The sequence below is a fragment of the Ranitomeya imitator genome, chromosome 6 (genome assembly GCF_032444005.1).
Source record: "Ranitomeya imitator isolate aRanImi1 chromosome 6, aRanImi1.pri, whole genome shotgun sequence".
NCBI lineage: Eukaryota > Metazoa > Chordata > Amphibia > Anura > Dendrobatidae > Ranitomeya > Ranitomeya imitator.
Genome location: NC_091287.1, coordinates 412,304,247 through 412,313,080, shown reverse-complemented (window position 1 = coordinate 412,313,080; position 8,834 = coordinate 412,304,247). Strand labels below are relative to the sequence as shown.

General features: G+C 49.6%; 1 non-coding gene across 1 annotated transcript; it reads right to left on the bottom strand.

The window, feature by feature from the left end:
• Positions 1 to 7,863: 7,863 nt before the first annotated feature.
• Positions 7,864 to 8,015, bottom strand: LOC138643654 (5.8S ribosomal RNA). The gene has a single exon (XR_011314239.1). It is a non-coding gene; the product is annotated as a 5.8S ribosomal RNA (ribosomal RNA).
• Between the last annotated feature and the right edge of the window lie 819 nt (positions 8,016 to 8,834).

Sequence of the window (8,834 nt, the reverse complement as noted above, 5' to 3'; positions counted from 1 at the left end):
TATGGCCCTGCACTCCAACCCATGTGCCTCTGTCTGTTCTGCTGGCTTCAAATCCCGTGTCTTTTCTATTTCCAATGGAACCCGACAGGGCTGCCCCCTCTCTCCCATCATCTTTGCTCTGATCATGGAGCCCTTAGCAGCTGCGGTTAGACAATGTTCAGATATTGGGGGTGTGATGGTAGGGAATCACGAACATAAAATTGGCCTCTATGCGGACGATGTAGTTTTGACTTGTTCTTCTCCTCTTAGTTCACTAGCTGCGGTCTCCTCCATCCTCTCCCAATTTGCCGAGGCCTCCTACTATAAACTTAATTTATCCAAGTCTACAATTTTTCCCTTGTTTATTTCATCTTCCCTCCAGCTCCAAATTTAGGCTAAATACCCTTTTATTTGGTCCCCTGGGGGTTTTACATACCTGGGCATCCAAATCACCCATATTAAAAATATAGTTCGCCCTAACTGTGACTCAACTCTTTCCGAAATTAAAAAAGAAATAGGTCTCTTTACGAGTTCTCATCTATCATGGATGGCTAGAATACAAGCATCTAAAATGCTAATCCTCCCTAAACTTATTTATCTTTTCAGATGTCTCCCCCTCTCCATTCCCTCCAAAGATCTCTCAGCTTTTCAATCAGTTATTGACCGTTTTGTTTGGGATAACAAACCTCATAGAATAAAACGGGCATTAATGACACTACCATCTTCCAAAGGAGGCCTGGGAGTCCCCAGAATTCAATTATACCACAAAGCCGCTCTTATAGAGCCCCTAAAAATCTGGTGGGAGGGGAACTCTTCTCTCCAATGCTTTAATATTGAGTCGCAATTCGCCCCTCGGTCCTCGCTCAGACTATTGCTAGAATTATGCCTACTCCGTTCGACTGAGCCAAGCTCATCTCTCAAAACAATGTCCGCCGCTGCAAAGATTTGGACAAAATCCTGCCCTTCCCATTTCCCATTCTTATTTGATTATATCTCTATTTGAGCACTGGAAAACGCAGTGGAGGGTCTCTCTCTCTCCGCTTGGGGGAGTTGCGGGATACACCGGGTAAGTGACCTATATGATGACTCTGGTCTGAAGTCATTTGCAGACCTTTCTGCTCGATATAATCTGCCTCCTAAGGCCCTTTTTCAGTATTTTCAAATCCGTAGCTTCTTGAAGCATCGGAATGTATTTGGTGTCCCCGCGTCTCCCCCGGGGGAGGAGACTCCTGTACAGAGATTCTTTAGACCTAACACTGTAATCCCACATGGCATTTCAATAATCTACAAAGCCCTCCTCTCTCATGACTTCTCAGAAAGACCCCCCTTTATGGCCACGTGGGAGGCGGCTTTTTCGTTTGAAGCCCCCCAGATGACTGGACTTTAGCTATGCTACATCCATCTAAATTCTCCTCGTGTCTTGGTCATCTCGAACAATCCAAAAAAACTCAACTTCTGTGGTATTTCACGCCTGTCAAATTAGCCAAAATATATCCTCAATCCTCCCCTATGTGTTGGAAAAAGTGTAATCGATCAGGTTCGCTCGCTCATGTGTGGTGGAGTTGCCCGCAGGTGCAGTTGTTTTGGCGCCAGGTTGAGGATGTTATATCAGAAGTAACCCAAATTCCTATTACGTTAACAGGCCCTTTAGCAGTTTTAGGAATTTCACTGATATAATTCCCTCCCTCCTTACAACCTGTTATATCCAATATTCTTGTAGCAGCTAGACTCTGTATTGCAAAACATTGGAAATCTCCGACTGTTCCCTCTAAAGCTGAATTAATTGCTAAGATTAACCTTCATTTTAGTTATGAATCAATTATTGCTGACTGCCTTTCGAAGAAGAATAAGTTTCTTACATGGTGGGATCCTTGGACTTCGTCGCCTTATATCACTTCTCCGGATCACCACTCCTCCTCATCCCTCTAATGATGTGTTTAAGCTCATTTCTCGCATGTATACATATCCCTATGTATCTTGGGCTGTTCTCCATGTTGATCCTCATTATGGTCTGTATCCCCTCCCTTCCTACCCTTCCCTCCTACCCTGTTTCTGTACTCCCTTGTGTTTTATTATGCAATAAAAATTTGAATGGTTAAAAAAAAAAATGATCTTTTAGCCTGCAATTTTTTGTTTTCCCAAGGGCAACAGGAGAAATTTCACCCCAAAAGTTGTTGTCCAGTTTCTCCTGAGTACGCTGATACCCCATATGTGGGGGTAAACCACTGTTTGGGCACACGCCGGGGCTCAGAAGTGAAGTAGTGACGTTTTGAAATGCAGACTTTGATGGAATGCTCTGCGGGCGTCACATTGCGTTTGCAAAACCCCTGATGTGGCTAAACAGTAGAAACCCCCCACAAGTGACCCCATTTTGGAAACTAGACCCCGAAAGGAACTTATCTAGATGTGTGGTGAGCACTTTGAACCCCCAAGTGCTTCACAGAAGTTTATAATGCAGAGCCGTGAAAATAATAAATACGTTTTCTTTCCTCAAAAATAATTATTTAGCCCAGAATTTTTTATTTTCCCAAGGGTTACAGGAGAAATTGGACCCCAAAAGTTGTTGTCCAGTTTCTCCTGAGTACGCTGATACCCCATGTGTGGGGATAAACCACTGTTTGGGCACACGTCGGGGCTCAGAAGGGAAGTAGTGACTTTTGAAATGCAGACTTTGATGGAATGGTCTGCGGGCATCACGTTGCGTTTGCAGAGCCCCTGGTGTGCCTAAACAGTAGAAACCCCCCACAAGTGACCCCATTTTAGAAACTAGACCCCCCAAGGAACTTATCTAGATATGTGGTGAGCACTTTCAACCCCCAAGTGCTTCACAGACGTTTACAACGCAGAGCCGTGAAAATACAAAATCATTTTTCTTTCCTCAAAAATGATGTTTTAGCAAGCATTTTTTCATTTTCCCAAGGGTAACAGGAGAAATTGGACCCCAGTAATTGTTGCGCAGTTTATCCTGAGTATGCTGGTACCCCATATGTGGGGGTAAACCACTGTTTGGGCGCACGTCGGGGCTCGGAATTGAGGGAGCACCATTTGACTTTTTGAATACAAGATTGGCTGGAATCAATGGTGGCGCCATGTTGCGTTTGGAGACCCCTGATGTGCCTAAACAGTGGAAACCCCTCAATTCTACCTCCAACACTAACCCCAACACACCCCTAACCCTAATCCCAACTGTAGCCATAACCCTAACCACAACCCTAATTCCAACCCTAACCCTAAGGCTATGTGCCCACGTTGCGGATTCGTGTGAGATTTTTCAGCATCATTTTTGAAAAATCCGCGGGTAAATGGCATTGTGTTTTAATTTCCAGTGTTTTTGTGCGGATTTCACCTGCGGATTCCTATTGAGGAACAGGTGTAAAACGCTGCGGAATCCGCACAAAGAATTGACATGCTGCGGAAAATACAACGCAGCGTTTCCGCGCGGTATTTTCCGCACCATGGGCACAGCGGATTTGGTTTTCCATAGGTTTACATGGTACTGTAAACCTGATGGAACACTGCTGCGAATCCGCAGCGGCCAATCCGCACCGTGTGCACATAGCCTAATTCTAAAGGTATGTGCACACGCTGCGGAAAACGCTGCGGATCCGCAGCAGTTTCCCATGAGTTTACAGTTCAATGTAAACCTATGGGAAACAAAAATCGCTGTACACATGCTGCAGACAAACTGCACGGAAACGCAGCGGTTTACATTCCGCAGCATGTCGCTTCTTTCTGCGGATTCCACAGCGGTTTTACAACTGCTCCAATAGAAAACCGCAGTTGTAAAACCGCAGTGAAAGGCGCAGAAAAAACGCGGTAAATCCGCGATAAATCCGCAGCGGTTTAGCACTGCGGATTTATCAAATCCGCAGCAGAAAAATCCGCAGAGGGATATATCATCAACCCTACGGATGTTTAGCGACCGTGGAGGTGCCACCCCCTGGGCTGACTCAACCCCCGTGGTGACCTATATCAGAGTACGGCAAAACACATCCGGTTAATTTCAATCACCTCAGCTGGCGTCTTTCACCTGCGTGGCTGACTCGCGCGGAGGAAAATCATTTGCCACAGTTCAAGACACAGAGAAACACGGCACTTTAATAAACTATTACGAGACGCTCTGTTTGACTGCGGGAAACCCTTCGCAATGGAGCGGTGAGTAGAAGACATTTGTCGGCCACGTAGAGACACATGAATGTACCTTGTAGTGGAGTTGTACACTTGCTGGCAAGGTGACCGGTTTTATTGCTTGTGTCTCCCCCGCAGGCACCCACGGACACCACTTACATGCCCCGTGTGCCACAGGGTAACCAAATATATATCCACACATCTGAGAAGGGTATGCCTGAGGTCACACGGTGATTCGGAGATAAAAACCGCCATAGCCTCCGCAAAGTATCAACTTCGCTGTATCGCCAACAAGGGGACAACAATCCAATTCAGTGAGCTCAAGCCCCTCCAATCCTTGGAGGAGACTGTAGCCTTCTTAGAAGGTCGCGGCTTTTTGATAGCAAACAAGCCTAGGTTTGAGTCACAAATCACACCACTGACCTGTGAAGGGCCCGCTCAGGTACCAACTGACAATCCGGAGCTCCGCCCAGGCTCCATGCCAGAGCTAGATTCAGATGTGATGGATGTGCCTTTCCTTTTACGGCCGGGAGACAGTTTGGAGGGAGACCCGTGCCCCCCGCCAGAGCTAGATTCAGATGAGATGGATGTGCCTTTCCTTTTACGGCCAGTAGACAGTCGGGAGGGAGACCCATGCCCCACGCCAAAGCTAGATTCGGATGAGATGGATGTGCCTTTCCTTTTACGGCCGGTAGACAGTCGGGAGGGAGACCCGTGCCCTGAGCCTGACCACACAGGGAGCATTTCTGACCGCATAGGCAATGAGGAGGTCATGGATGGCAGCAATTTAAGTATCCAGAAAAGGGAATGGAAAGACAAAAACCGCACGGCTACCAAGGCCGCCGGATTGTACAAGCGTCACTCATTGAATCACCCCATGTTAAAGGGGTTCCACTCGTACCTAACAGTTACCCATGGGGTCCCAAACTGTCAACAGGAGGTATCAAACGTAGCACGGTTTCTATTTTTTGTGAACCCAAAATCTGTAACTCTGGAGTACCTCGTAAAACCAAACCAGGTTAATAATTTTTTTCAACAACTTGGAAAACTCCATCTATCGAGCCAGACCTCCCTCAAAATGTTGAAGCATATACGGAGATTTACCATGTATCAGATGAGGGCTACCAAACTGAGACTAGAGAATCCTCAACTTTATAAGGCATGCGAAGTGTTCATGAATTTTACAACAGACCTTCAGAAATCATTGTACAAGGGAGCCTGCCGAGAGTCTGTAAGTAAAAGGTACACCGTTCAAAAGAGCCAATATTCAGCGCATTGTTACCAAACCTTGGATGTTGGTTAATTGCCTTTATTTTTCCCCACAGGTACGATCTATTGATGAAGCCATCAAAGTCACCCAAGGACTGCCAGATTATACTGGAGGAGGCAAGGCCAACATTTCTAGCTAGCATCGAGGCTGTGACAGATGGCGGATCAGAAGTAGATCGCCGGGAAGTGGTACTGTACCTCGAGGCCCTTCTGATTCTAAAACATCTCCAAAGACCAGGTGTTGTTCGTAACATGACGGTAAGTCGTCGGGCCCTGTGGGTCAGCGGTATTTGCTGAACCGGTTCAATATTTTTCCACCTTTTTTTTTCACATCGTAGGTTTCAGAGTGGAATGAGAGGATCCATCACACGTACCAAGGAAGACGCAAGACAATTGTGGGTGTGAAGACTCACAAGTGCTCCACCTCTCAGGTAGCAACTTTTGTACTTTCAGAGGAAGAGGAATCGGTAAGCTTTTCTCAAAGCCAGGGAACCCAGGCAACCCCACTCATTGTGGGGAGCAAAACACTCTCTTGTCCCCATGTAAAACCTTTTGGAGGGGTGCCCCCAGACTGGAGAGTAACATATATATATATTTTTTTTCTTTTTCAGTGGTTCAATGCGTATGCGGAATATGTCAGACCGGTCTTTACCTTTGGCCGAAAGATTATCACAAACTTTTTCGTGACGTGTACCGGGAAGGTCATAAAAAATCCATCCATGAGACTCAGACGATACCATTCAAGGTAAGGTAGCCACAAGTCAAGTGACCCACAGCCATAAGTAGCAACCAGTACTAACAATGTGCTTTCCTCCGTAGCTACAACCTCCCAAACATCACCAGCCACCTTGTACGGCGGATTTGCGAGACATGGACTTTGTCACAATACACAGATTGCGAAAAGCGCTTGTTTGCACGCTACTTGGCACATACAAACGATGTGGCCGAGAGAGTTTACCGGGAGAAGACCCTGACCGATATGTGCCGTGCCCAAGAGCTAGTGTTCAACGCAGGAAATCATGAGGACGCAAAAATTATGTCGCCAGTAATGGCATCAACCAGTGAATTGGATAACGAGGTGGTAGACCTCACGGAAAGTGATACCGAGTCATCCGATTCTACTGAGGAGTATAGTCTCAAGAATATTCGGCTCATCCCAATCAGGAGAACAAAGCCCTTGTGAATATGTCAATTTTTATCTGACATTAATAAAATTATTCAAATGTACATTCATCTTTGCCTCTTTGACTTGCCTCACTTTTCTCCCACTTTGGGGACCCTTTCGGGGTACTCTGCAACATATTGAAGCCCCTCTTGGGTGGGGGGTAAGGGGAAATGTGATTTTTTTTTTTCTCAGAAAATTGCCCAAAATTTTCCAAGTGTCAAGGACTCTTCCAGAAAAGCTTCCCCAGGCTTCTGGAAGTGTCCTCGGTACACCTCCAGCGGTTTCCCCCTGCCTGGAAGTCTGACACATGTCTGAAATTTTCAAAGTGTGAAAGTATGGTTTTTCACCCAAAATTCAACTTTCCGCCCATGAACCACAGACTTCACCCACACTTAGGTCACTGTCTTGGGGTACACCTCCAGTGCTATGTCACGGTCATCACTGTTGTCACAAAAAATTGACTTTTGTTTAGGCCAAGCAATTTGAGGACGGCACGGCAGCCAGCAGCCCGTACGGTACAGGGGTTGATCAGACCCCCGTACGTCCGGTTGTGGTCTCCGTGCCCCGAAGGGGTTCCCGCTTCTCGCCTGCACCAGGCACGGCAGCCAGCAGACCGTACGGTCCAGGGGTGGGTCAGACCCCCGTACGTCCGGTTGTAGTCTCCGTGCCCCGAAGGGGTTCTCGCTTCTCGCCTGCGGCAGGCACAGCAGCCCGTACGGTCCAGGGGTTGATCAGGCCCCTGTACGTCTGCCCGTGGTCTCCGTGAGTCTTTCGCCCCTATACCCAGGGACCACACCTATGGCCATTTAGCTCAGTTGGTTAGAGCGTGGTGCTAATAACACCAAGGTCGTGGGTTCGATCCCCGTACGGGCCAAGCACATCTACAAACGCCCCTATACCCAGATGACCAATTTGCACATCAGGGTCGCTGCGGACCTCCACCAGAGTTTCCTCTGGCTTCGTCCTGCCCAGGCATAGCTCACCATCTTTCGGGTCCTATCGCGCACTCATGCTCCACCTCCCCGACAGAGGCGGGCCGATGGTGCACCCGCCGTGTCAACCCCCCGGAGCGGGCGGCGGGATCCCACCTCGGCCGGAGCGCCCCGGCCTTCACCTTCATTGCGCCACAGGGTTTCACGTCGCAACGGGGGGAGTGACGATGGTAAACCCCATCAGGTGGGCCCAGGGCAGGTGAGTCTGGCCTTGGGGGGACGTAAGGGATAAAGGAGAAGAGACCATCAGGGCACGGAGCCTCAGGCCTCCCTCGTTGTCACCCTTGCGAGGGGACCCCAGCTGCGCCATGGAGGCGATAGATGGAGGGGCAACCCTCAGACAGGCATAGCCCCGGGAGCACCCCGGGGCCGCAAGGTGCGTTCGAAGTGTCGATGATCAATGTGTCCTGCAATTCACACTTAATTCTCGCAGCTAGCTGCGTTCTTCGACGCGCGCGCCGAGTGATCCACCGTTAAGAGTCGCGCTTTCTGGTTTGGGGACACTCGGAGGCGCCCCCCTTTTCACTCTCGTGTCAGCCGGCCGCAAAAGACTGGGATGCTTTGGAGGGTTGTTTTCAAATCTCGGCCCTGTTGCCCGGGCGCTCGGCCTCCCCGTCCCTCCCTCCAGCGGGGAGGAGAACAAAGGAGGGCTCGAGGCTTCTCAACCTACCGCCCAGACCCACATACCCCGGGGAGGGGTGTGTGAGCGCACAGGAGAATGGTACCCGGGACGGCCTTTCGCGTACGCGGGGGGCTTCTTATTTTTCCTCGGCAGGCAGCGGCAGGGCAACAATCGTCGGCGCGAGGCCGGGCGTCTTTTTCCTGGGCGACGGAGCGAGAGGGGCTCCCCGCACCCTCCCGACGTCGCCCGCCCGCTGTCCTCACGTGCCCTCACCGTCCCCACCCTGCGGAGCGCCCTGGCGAAGCAGAAAGAGACCTACCACCGCCCCCATCACGTTCGGTACCCTTCGGGGATTTGGCGGGCGGCTGGCCTCCTGATCTGCACCTCATCGGTATTTTTCACTCGCCCATTAAAGATCCTTCCACAGGTTCATCTAGGGAAACCTTGTTACGACTTTTACTGTCTCTAGATAGTCAAGTTCGATCGTCTTCTCGGCTCTCCACCATGGGTCTTGGCCGAACCCGGCGGGGCCGATCCAAGGACCTCACTAAACCATCCAATCGGTAGTAGCGACGGGCAGTGTGTACAAAGGCCAGGGACTTAATCAATCGAGGGAGAGAAGCCAGATAGGAAGCCCCGCAGCGGGAAGGGCACCCGGAGGAAGGGAAATCCTCCTCGT